Below are 12,286 nucleotides of genomic sequence, written 5' to 3' on the forward strand. Positions count from 1 at the left end.
TACACCACTGGGTCGATGCCACTGCTGGTGGACGTTTCGTCCCCGAGGGTATCACCAGCCCAGTAGTCAACACTTCGGTGTTGACATGAATATCAATAATGTGATCATTTTTATAAATTTCCTGTTCTTTACAAAACTTTGAATTTTTCGAAAAACTAAGGATTTTCTTATCCCAGGCATAGATTACCTTAGCCGTATTTGGCACAACTTTTTGAAATTTTGGATCCTCAATGCTCTTCAACTTTTTACTTGTTTGGCTTTATAAATATTTTGTTATGAGCGTCACTGATGAGTCTTATGTAGACGAAACGCGCGTCTGGCGTACTAAATTATAATCCTGGTACTTTTGATAACTATTTACACCACTGGGTCGATGCCACTGCTGGTGGACGTTTCGTCCCCGAGGGTATCACCAGCCCAGTAGTCAACACTTCGGTGTTGACATGAATATCAATAATGTGATCATTTTTATAAATTTCCTGTTCTTTACAAAACTTTGAATTTTTCGAAAAACTAAGGATTTTCTTATCCCAGGCATAGATTACCTTAGCCGTATTTGGCACAACTTTTTGAAATTTTGGATCCTCAATGCTCTTCAACTTTTTACTTGTTTGGCTTTATAAATATTTTGTTATGAGCGTCACTGATGAGTCTTATGTAGACGAAACGCGCGTCTGGCGTACTAAATTATAATCCTGGTACTTTTGATAACTATTTACACCACTGGGTCGATGCCACTGCTGGTGGACGTTTCGTCCCCGAGGGTATCACCAGCCCAGTAGTCAACACTTCGGTGTTGACATGAATATCAATAATGTGATCATTTTTATAAATTTCCTGTTCTTTACAAAACTTTGAATTTTTCGAAAAACTAAGGATTTTCTTATCCCAGGCATAGATTACCTTAGCCGTATTTGGCACAACTTTTTGAAATTTTGGATCCTCAATGCTCTTCAACTTTTTACTTGTTTGGCTTTATAAATATTTTGTTATGAGCGTCACTGATGAGTCTTATGTAGACGAAACGCGCGTCTGGCGTACTAAATTATAATCCTGGTACTTTTGATAACTATTTACACCACTGGGTCGATGCCACTGCTGGTGGACGTTTCGTCCCCGAGGGTATCACCAGCCCAGTAGTCAACACTTCGGTGTTGACATGAATATCAATAATGTGATCATTTTTATAAATTTCCTGTTCTTTACAAAACTTTGAATTTTTCGAAAAACTAAGGATTTTCTTATCCCAGGCATAGATTACCTTAGCCGTATTTGGCACAACTTTTTGAAATTTTGGATCCTCAATGCTCTTCAACTTTTTACTTGTTTGGCTTTATAAATATTTTGTTATGAGCGTCACTGATGAGTCTTATGTAGACGAAACGCGCGTCTGGCGTACTAAATTATAATCCTGGTACTTTTGATAACTATTTACACCACTGGGTCGATGCCACTGCTGGTGGACGTTTCGTCCCCGAGGGTATCACCAGCCCAGTAGTCAACACTTCGGTGTTGACATGAATATCAATAATGTGATCATTTTTATAAATTTCCTGTTCTTTACAAAACTTTGAATTTTTCGAAAAACTAAGGATTTTCTTATCCCAGGCATAGATTACCTTAGCCGTATTTGGCACAACTTTTTGAAATTTTGGATCCTCAATGCTCTTCAACTTTTTACTTGTTTGGCTTTATAAATATTTTGTTATGAGCGTCACTGATGAGTCTTATGTAGACGAAACGCGCGTCTGGCGTACTAAATTATAATCCTGGTACTTTTGATAACTATTTACACCACTGGGTCGATGCCACTGCTGGTGGACGTTTCGTCCCCGAGGGTATCACCAGCCCAGTAGTCAACACTTCGGTGTTGACATGAATATCAATAATGTGATCATTTTTATAAATTTCCTGTTCTTTACAAAACTTTGAATTTTTCGAAAAACTAAGGATTTTCTTATCCCAGGCATAGATTACCTTAGCCGTATTTGGCACAACTTTTTGAAATTTTGGATCCTCAATGCTCTTCAACTTTTTACTTGTTTGGCTTTATAAATATTTTGTTATGAGCGTCACTGATGAGTCTTATGTAGACGAAACGCGCGTCTGGCGTACTAAATTATAATCCTGGTACTTTTGATAACTATTTACACCACTGGGTCGATGCCACTGCTGGTGGACGTTTCGTCCCCGAGGGTATCACCAGCCCAGTAGTCAACACTTCGGTGTTGACATGAATATCAATAATGTGATCATTTTTATAAATTTCCTGTTCTTTACAAAACTTTGAATTTTTCGAAAAACTAAGGATTTTCTTATCCCAGGCATAGATTACCTTAGCCGTATTTGGCACAACTTTTTGAAATTTTGGATCCTCAATGCTCTTCAACTTTTTACTTGTTTGGCTTTATAAATATTTTGTTATGAGCGTCACTGATGAGTCTTATGTAGACGAAACGCGCGTCTGGCGTACTAAATTATAATCCTGGTACTTTTGATAACTATTTACACCACTGGGTCGATGCCACTGCTGGTGGACGTTTCGTCCCCGAGGGTATCACCAGCCCAGTAGTCAACACTTCGGTGTTGACATGAATATCAATAATGTGATCATTTTTATAAATTTCCTGTTCTTTACAAAACTTTGAATTTTTCGAAAAACTAAGGATTTTCTTATCCCAGGCATAGATTACCTTAGCCGTATTTGGCACAACTTTTTGAAATTTTGGATCCTCAATGCTCTTCAACTTTTTACTTGTTTGGCTTTATAAATATTTTGTTATGAGCGTCACTGATGAGTCTTATGTAGACGAAACGCGCGTCTGGCGTACTAAATTATAATCCTGGTACTTTTGATAACAATTTTGCCAAGTAACATAAATATATCTTTCGTTTATTGTTATAGATATCTTTTATTTACCCCACCCTAAAATGTTACATGTAGTTTTCCCGTTTGAATGGTTTTCAACTAGTTATTTTGGGGGCCCTTCATAGCTTGATGTTCGGTGTGAACCAATGAGCCGTGTTGATGGCCGGACCTTGGCATATAACGGTTTACTTTTATAAATTGTTATTTGGATGGAGAGTTGTCTCATCGGCACTAATACCACATCTACCTATATCTGTCATATGATCCGACCATACGCGTACAGTTTGACCATATGAGTATACGCATATGGTCGTGACCATGCCCGTATGGTCCTAATACCCATATGACCCGGAACATAAGTGTAGACAATTCGAATTGAGACGGACATACGTATATTGTATAAGATGAAATGTATGTTCTAAAAAGAGTTCATAGGCGGATCCAGGGAGGGTGGATGGTTTCCGGGGGTTGGAATCCCCTTTTTTTGCCGATCAATGCATTTGAACGGGGACATATAGTTTGACACCCCCCCTTTTGTCCTGGGTTGGTAACCCCCTTTTAAAATAAATGGCTGGATCCGCCCCTGGAGTATACATCTCACTTATTTCATTACAAGTATATATCAATTTGTCGTTTATTTTGTATTATATATTTTAGTGTTAAAGAAATGGAAACCGAAAATGACTATATGCTTCAACTGTGAAAAGAAGTCTGATTATGCAAATATAATAATTGGTTATACAGCAACTAAACACCATGATAACTTCCTTTCAATAAAAGAAAAGTGTCTAAAAGGTGGAAAATATGAATATTAATCAATTATAATGTTGTTCCTGGTGTCGTTCAAAGCACTGGACAATCTAGCTGGTGATAGCATATAATATACACATTTTGTATTTGTCTATCATTGCTTAAAGGGTCATTTTATTGTTGATTGTATCTGAAATGTTATTCAAATTTTGAATTTTGTGTTCAATGGCAATAAAAATGTGATGGATTAAGTGTGTGTGTGGTTTTTTTTATGGTTTTTTAATAATTAGTTTCTTTTATTTATCTCAGGAGTTCACCACAAGAAATATTATTAACTTAAAAATCAAAAGTAGCTTGAAATGAAGTTAAAATAAATATGAGTTCCCTGCATAATGTTCTTGACACCGTTTTGTTAAGGATCAAGTTATTTCTAAATGAACACTGGAAAGTAGTTGTATAACGCTCTTCAGACTATTTGCATTAAATTGAAAAAGATTCATTTTGATATGTTTTTGATGACTTATTTGGAATATATGACATTGTCTTTCACTTAATTACAGTTATAAACTAGAAAAAAGTAATTTTTTAAAGTTAAAAAAAAGGAAGATGTGGTATGTTTGCCAATGAGACAACTATCCACAAAAGAACAAAATGACACAGACATTAACAACTATAGGTCACCATACGGCCTTCAACAATGAACAAAGCCCATACCGCATTGTCAGCTATAAAAGACCCCGAAAAGACAATGTAAAACAATTCAAACGAGAAAACAAACGGCCTCATTTATGTAAAAAAAAGAAAAACAAATATGTAACACATAAACAAACGACAACCACTGAATTACAGGCTACTGACTTGGGATAGGCACATACATAAATAATGTGGCGGGGTTAAACATTTTAGCGGGATCTCAACCCTCCCTAACCTAGGACAGTGGTATAACAGTACAACATAAGAACGAACTATAAAAATAAGTTGAAAAAGGCTAAACTCATCAGATGAATAAACATTAGTCAAAACATGTAAAAGAGGCTTAACTCATCAGATAGAAAAAAATACAAAAATACTTTCAAATTTTCTGTTAAAAACCCAGACCATTTGTATAAAAACCCGGACGAATTCACAGTTGCTCTCGAGAAAACCCGAACAATAACAAACACTGATTGCTTTTATTAAATACAAGGAAATTGAGCTTCTTTGTTGATTAAAACATATATAGTATTCAATATAAGATGGGTGGTAATGTTAAAAACTGTTATAATTACGAAATATAAGTGGCCTCAGCCTGTAATAGTGGCCACATTGAAAATTTTCCATGCACATTTTGTGTAAACAAAATATCTTTATTTATAAATATACGTCAGTTACATCAGACGTCAAAATAGAAAAAAAGACTTAACATTCAGCTTTAGAAACGTTCCCTACGGTCATGTTATTACATGAGATCTAAACATCGTCGAGGATCATGAGGTCAAAACGTTTCTATAAATATCGTCCTCTATCAATAAAAGATAGATACAGTACCACAAAGTAATTTGTAAAAAATATTGTACACATAATAATCTAATAGAAAATCTCTAGAGAGTTATTTTAATAAAATCATGAATACTGTTGATATTCGCATATATCATTTTGAAAACTGAAAATAATTCTGAAATTTATAATATGTTCCATGTTATACACATTTCTAGAATAAATTATAAACTTCAAGTACTCGCAAAGCGTTTTGTTTCGTACCGGTAGACTGAATGAATTTATATTTTATTTGCAAAAGCATAAATAATATGCTATGGCAATACATAAACAAGTATATACAATGTGACAAAACAACAGATAGCAGAGAACAATACATAATATAATAAAGGTACAATTAATTCACAATACATGATCTAATTTTCCAACCATATTTCAGATAGTTACACAGTTTAGTTGTGATTAATTTTGATTTTGCTTGAAGTAAATGAAAAAGTTTAAAATTATTTGGCCAAGAAAATAATATTTTGGCAAATGTTCTTGTCTCACAGTTCTGTAAGCTGGACATACAAGTAAAAAGTGGTATTCATTTTCAATACAAGCCATATTGCAGCATATACATAGACACATATGTCTATGAATATTTTTATATCGCCCTAATTCCAAATTCAGTTTCAAAGTACCACTTCTCAATTTTGTAAGTAAGTTACTATTAATAAAAAAAAATCTAAATAATTCTCTATTACAAAGTCTTTTTTGAGGTGTTTTTAAATACATAGTTTTTCACAATCATTTATTGATGCATACCAAGTTTGTAACTACTGGTCCTTTATACGAGTTTTTATAACATCTATCTGTATATTTTCATAATTCTGTGCAGTCCAAACATAGTTCAAACCAAGATTAAACAATAAATCACGAACACTAGACGCCCAGTTCTTTTTACCCTTGTTTGCATCTTCTAATAAAAGTTGGTAAACATCATAAACAGTAGGTGGCTTATTTACAATAATATGAAGCCAATATTTCAAAATAATTTGTTTTCTTGAGACATACATAGGCAAATGACCAAGTTCACCACATAGAAAACTTAAAGGAACATTTTTACCTAGTTTTAAAACAAATCTACAGAAACGGTTGTGTATTTGCTCTTTCTCTAACTCTATGGAAATTTATCCCTTTCCGAACCCATTGTATAAAAAAATTTAATCAACGTGTAGTTGCTGGTGATCTCAAAAGATCATTGGATGATTTTGAGGGTCATGACCTTTTTAGTTAATGAAATTGACAACTTCGTGCAATGTGAAAGGAACTCGAAGGGGATTTTCGGTAAACAAAAAAAGAAAATGTCTTTTTAATCATTAGAGAAACAGATTCTTACATAGTTACTCGTGGATTATCGGATTTATCCAATCTCGATAGTTAAATTATCAATTTTAAAGTCCTCGCCGAGGCGGCTCGGACTTTAAAATTGATAATTTAACTATCTCGATTGGATAAATCCAATAATCCACTGGTATCAATGTAAGAATCTATATATATCATTTGCACGGTAAAAACCCCATATTTCAGATGCATAGTTCAATACGGAACCAACCATACTATCGAACAGTACACATTCTTGACTTGTGGATAAAAACATATGTTTTAAAGAGTTCAGAAGTGACGAAAGCGCTCTTGATCCCTGTTGAGATAATCTTTTTTGGGTATGTAAAAAAATCCATTGTAATGGAGTAGCGTACCCAAATACACGTAAGAGTCCACTATCTGTAGTTCTTTACCTTCATACACGAAACTGAAGTTAGCTGGCTGCCATCCATTTCTAAAAACAACAACTTTGGTTTTGTCTGTATTTACCTCAATGTTGCATTTCTTACAATAGATTGATAGATTATTTAGTAATTTTTGTAACATTTCAGGAGACTTACTAAACAATACAGTGTCATCAGCGAAAAGAATTAAGTAAATTAGAAAACCATTCAGTTGTACAACGTCATCACTAGCATTTACGGACATATCTTCCATAATATCATTGATGAAGAACAAAAATAAAAAGGGAGACAATGGGTCCCCGTGTTTCACACCAAGTTAATTGTTAATTGCGTCCGAAAGTAAACCACCAGATCTAACTCGTAGCCGGACAGACGAATAAATAGATTTGATCATATTAACGAATTTGCTACTGACACCATTTTGTAGAAGTTTATATAATAAGATCCGTCTGCTTAGTTTATCAAATGCTTTACGGAAATCCACAAAGGTACAAAACAGTTTCATTTTACGTTGCAGGATATGTGTAATAATTCCATGGATAACAAAAATTGCATCTATAGTTGAACGGCCTGGTAGGAATCCAAATTGGTTATCAATTAAATTTTCCTCATCTCCTGACCACGCTAGTAAGCGACTTGTTAATATAGACGTAAATAGTTTAAATAAGACACTTACTAATATAATAGGTCTATAGTTGTTTGGGTCTGTTAAATCACCACTTTTCGGAACTGCAATTACAAGTCCTTCTGTCCAGAGTTCAGGAAAAATCCCATTTTCAAATACATTATTGGAAAGTGTTTTTAAGATCGGCGCAAAAAGTAGTGGACCCGCTGAGAACATTTCACCTATAATGCTGTCGTTACCCGCACTTTTTCCGGATTTCAATTTGTGTATTGCTTTAATAACTTCTTCATCAGTAATTTCAGAATCTAAAAAGTCAACGTGGGATTCACTTATTTGTATATTATTTAGTAAGTCTAATACTTCGTTGCAGATATCTGGTGGACTGTCCCCAAGAATAGTTTCAAAATGTTAAAACAGTACATCATTGTCTACTACACAGCGTGATTTAGTCTTAGGTTTTATGGCTGACCAAAATTGCTTAGGGTTCGTTTTGGCAGTTGCACATAATTCAATTCCTTTCCGACGCTTAAACCTTGCCCTGGTTTGTCGTTTCGCTTTATTGAACGACTAGACAGCAAATAATGTAGTGGTGGTATGACGAAGACACACCAAGGAATATCTCCACAACAAAAATATCAGTTATTCTACATTCAGGTTCTTTCGCTCCACTAAGAGTCAAATTGTAAACAAGTTTAGCACGGCCACTATACAGCTTAAAGCATCCTCTGAAAATTTTGAAGTCCCGACTATGTACTTTTACCAAAATTACACAAACAACCATTTAAACACCGTTTCATCTCCCGATCAAGTTTATATAAGTGTTCTACTACTTATCTGCCGGTGCTTTTAACTACCTCATTACTATCAAAGAACTTCATGACAATTTTTATAATTACGCTTATGAAAATAATGGTATAAAAGAGGGACAAAATATACCAGAGGGACAGTCAAACTCAAAAATAAAAAAAAACAATGACAGCGGCATGACTAAAAATCAAACACACTAACAGACATACGATAGTACACATGATGCAACATAGAAAACCAAAGAATAAGTAACAAGAACCCCATCAAAAACTAAGAGTGATCTCAGGTGCTCCGGAAGGGTAAGCAGATCCTGCTCCACATGTGGCACCCGTCGTGTTACTTATGTGTTAAAAAAATCGGTAAATAGTCTAATTCGTCTAAAACTTATATTTGGAGTGTGAAAAATTCTTCCATGGGTTTAGATGAAATACCTGATTTTTTTCATTACGTTAAGTCATCAATTGACATTTTATAGTGTGTCTGTGTTGTGATATTATACTTCTAATTCAGAAATTGGAGAACATCTGGTACCATGAAAACGTTTAATCCCGCTGCAATTGTTTGCACCTGTCCTAAGTCAGGAATCTGATGTCAGTGGTTGTCGTCTAATTATGTGGATCATGAGGATATATGTTTTTTTATATAGCTTAGGCCGTTAGTTTTCCCGTTTGAATGGGATACACTAGTAATTTTTGGGACCCTTTATAGCTTGCTGTTCGGTGTCAGTCTGGGCTTCGTGTTGTAGGCCGTACCTTGACCTATAGTGGTTTAATTTTATATACTGTGACTTGAATGGAGAGTTGTCTCATTGGCACTCATACCACATCTTCCTATATCTATTTGGATGGCCCTATTAATTGTGTTGCTAGTAATGAATGTTGTGCTAATCTCTACACTACACTTCCACACAAAAAGATATTGTCATTTTGATTTATTGTTTTTTTTTTTATTTATTGTTTTGTTTTTTCTAATCTCATTTCTAATTTATTTTATGTAACTCGTTTTAATCTTTTTTTGGTAGCGATACACTTACTGGAAATGAGAATATATTATCTAAGCTTTAAATGTTCTCCTGGTCAACATATATGAACGGTTTATTAAAAAGTGTATAGACAAGTAGTAGGTATATGTATCGGCATTTACGACGCCTTTGCCTGTCCATGACGTTAAAAAACTAAATCCCTCGGCTGTTCATTAGTATTGTTTTGCACTGGCGCTTAATTTGTTTCTAATCAATTGGTTTTTTTTTTTAGCTTTTAACTAGCTTTTAGTGACTGTAAGTCCTCTCAAATCGTTTATGTTAATGTATTTGCGTTGTTTTATGTTCACTTATTTCGTGTCATATTTTGTCCGAATATTTTAAATATATACCAGTGTCATAAGTGTTCCGTATGTCTTTAAATTTTCACTTTTGATCTTGTGTTACGAATAGCAAAAATAATTATTTTGTAAAACATATTTTCGTATTCCATGTTTGCATACCTTACGACAAAATAATTTTTATTTACCTGTATACGTTATTTCTTCAGGTGGCATTTTATCCACGGTTATGGTTGTCTTTCTGATATTGTTTAACATATCACCTCTTGTTTCAATAATTTTGTATAGCCATTGTGTCATAGATCAAATTTTATTGTTCAATGTATGTTCGCCTGCTTTGTTGATATGTTTTTTGAATGAGTTAAGCAATTTCAATTAATATTTTATAGTGTGTCTCTCTATGTTGGGATGTAACACTATTGTTTCAGGTAAAGGTAAAGGTTGGCTGATTGATACACTTCTGTATTCACCCTCCTTCAATTTCTTTAAACTGAGATTATGAAAATCCGATACACTTAAGTAATATAACATATAGTTGTTTATTAATAGTAAAAGTATTCGTCTAATATAAATACACTCAGCTTTTTGGTGTCACTGATATGTATCCAGAAATAAGTAACAACCCATATAACATGCTTCATAAGTATCATATTCTGACTCTTGTATCTAAAATATTTACTGGTTTCTTAGTGTAAAGAAATAAAACTTTATTTTAAATCAGAACCGTTTTTCTAAAAAAAAATCAAACGAACGCATTATACTACTTACATGTAAAACACTGAATTGTGAGGTAAAATTGTAAATTCCTTTAACAAAGATCTGATCGATGGGAACTTGCCGAATTGGGTTTCGAACTCAATCAGAACATCAATTTATTTTCTCAGGAAGGTAATTGAACTAAGACAAAGTCACAATCGAATCTAGTACAACACACAAAAAAAACCACAAAAAAACCAAAGATAGAACCTAAATACAACTTACTAACAAATGATCGACATTGCAAAAACCAAGATGAATCAAGGGATTTCATAAAAGTAATGTATACTCCTCTAATATATGTTTTCTTTTGACAATAAAAAAATGTGTTGATGATGATTTGAACATATGCAGGGTATATATATATGAAAAGACATATTTTAAAAGTTATACCAACTACTCATATGTAATTCTTTTACCATGAAGCTTCGAGAGTAGAAGCATTATATATCCAATATCAAAAATATAAATTTATTATGAAAATGTAGTTTTTTATAAAAAAACATTTCTGAGACGTACAAAAAAATCCCACTGTAATGTAAATTAACTGGAATGATCCAATATCGAAAGCATTTCGTTGTCATATACTCAAAAAGGAATTTGTTGATTCCTTTTTATATTACACATTGAAATCCTATTTATCATTGCTTTTGAAAATATACGTAACTAAATGATAAAAGCAGTGTAACAATTTCACTCTTAATGGACGTTTATTTTCTTTTATCAAAATGATTTATGTTTGATTATACGTTTTTGCGTTTAAAGCCCGACTTACTTGTTACAAAAAATGAAAAAAAAAGTATTTCCTAACCATTAGAACAAACTACACGTTAAAAACATTGGTGGCCGAAACTTCTTATGTCTAACTAGTTCTAAATAAAACTAGAAACTAAACTTTTCAGTCAAAAAACAACATCCTTACAAAACAATACAAAAACTAATGCAGCTACAATGAGGGTCAGTGGAAAACAAAACATTGCGAAAGCAGGGATGATTTCAGCTTCCCATTGTGATCTTTCCATTTCTATGTAGCAACATTCCAGCTGCGCCTGCAAACAAAGTCTATATCTCCTGATAGATACGATATTCCCAGGATTGTATTCCATATCATGATTTCCTTTATAGAGGGTTGCTGCTCAGAATGAAGCTATTAAACCAAATGTTCCAAATGATGAAATTGAATTCAATGCTTCGTAAACTTTACAGACGATATCAGGAGTTAGTTGACCGTTTTGAAGTAATCGCTTTACATATAATTTTGGATATGTTCCTTATTTCGTGACTAAAATCCTTTTCCCATTTTCACGAATGAAACCTACTGAATCACACTATTTATCAGGTTTATAGTAACATGAGCAACACCACGGATGCTACATATAGAGCAGAATCTACTTATCTTTCCGGAGCACCTGAGATCACCGTTATTGTTTGGTGGGGTCCGTGTTGCAAAGTCTTTTGTTTGTTTTTATGTTGTGTCTTTTGTACTATAATTTGTCTGTTTGTCTTTTTCTTTGTAAGCCATAGTGTTGACATTTTATTTTCGATCTATGAGTTTGACTTCCCTCTGGTATCTTTCACCCCTCTATTATAGTATTAAGTTAATAGTAATCAATATCTTCTGCATTTATTTGCTAAGTCACATGGATGAAATGATTTAAAAGGAAGTAAAAACAACGGTTGTAGTTATCGTAGTGTACTTATTTGAATTATCTATGATGCCAGTTTTAAAATATCTGTTTAATATATTATGTCAACGGATATTTTCCCTATGTCGTAATTACAATCCGGTATTAGAATTACTACCGGGTTTGTACTGATTTTAACAACACGACGAGTGCCACATGGGAAGTATGATCAACTTAATCCTTCCAGAGCAGTTATAATACATCCAGGTTTTAAGTAAGACTTGTT

General features: G+C 33.5%; 1 protein-coding gene across 1 annotated transcript in view; it reads right to left on the reverse strand.

The window, feature by feature from the left end:
- LOC143083669 (uncharacterized) overlaps window positions 1-12,286 on the reverse strand; it is a 43,155-nt gene that overhangs the window by 21,435 nt on the left and 9,434 nt on the right. The gene's annotated exons all lie outside the window — the stretch shown is intronic.

This window comes from Mytilus galloprovincialis, chromosome 7 (assembly GCF_965363235.1).
Source record: "Mytilus galloprovincialis chromosome 7, xbMytGall1.hap1.1, whole genome shotgun sequence".
NCBI classification, from domain to species: Eukaryota; Metazoa; Mollusca; class Bivalvia; order Mytilida; family Mytilidae; genus Mytilus; species Mytilus galloprovincialis.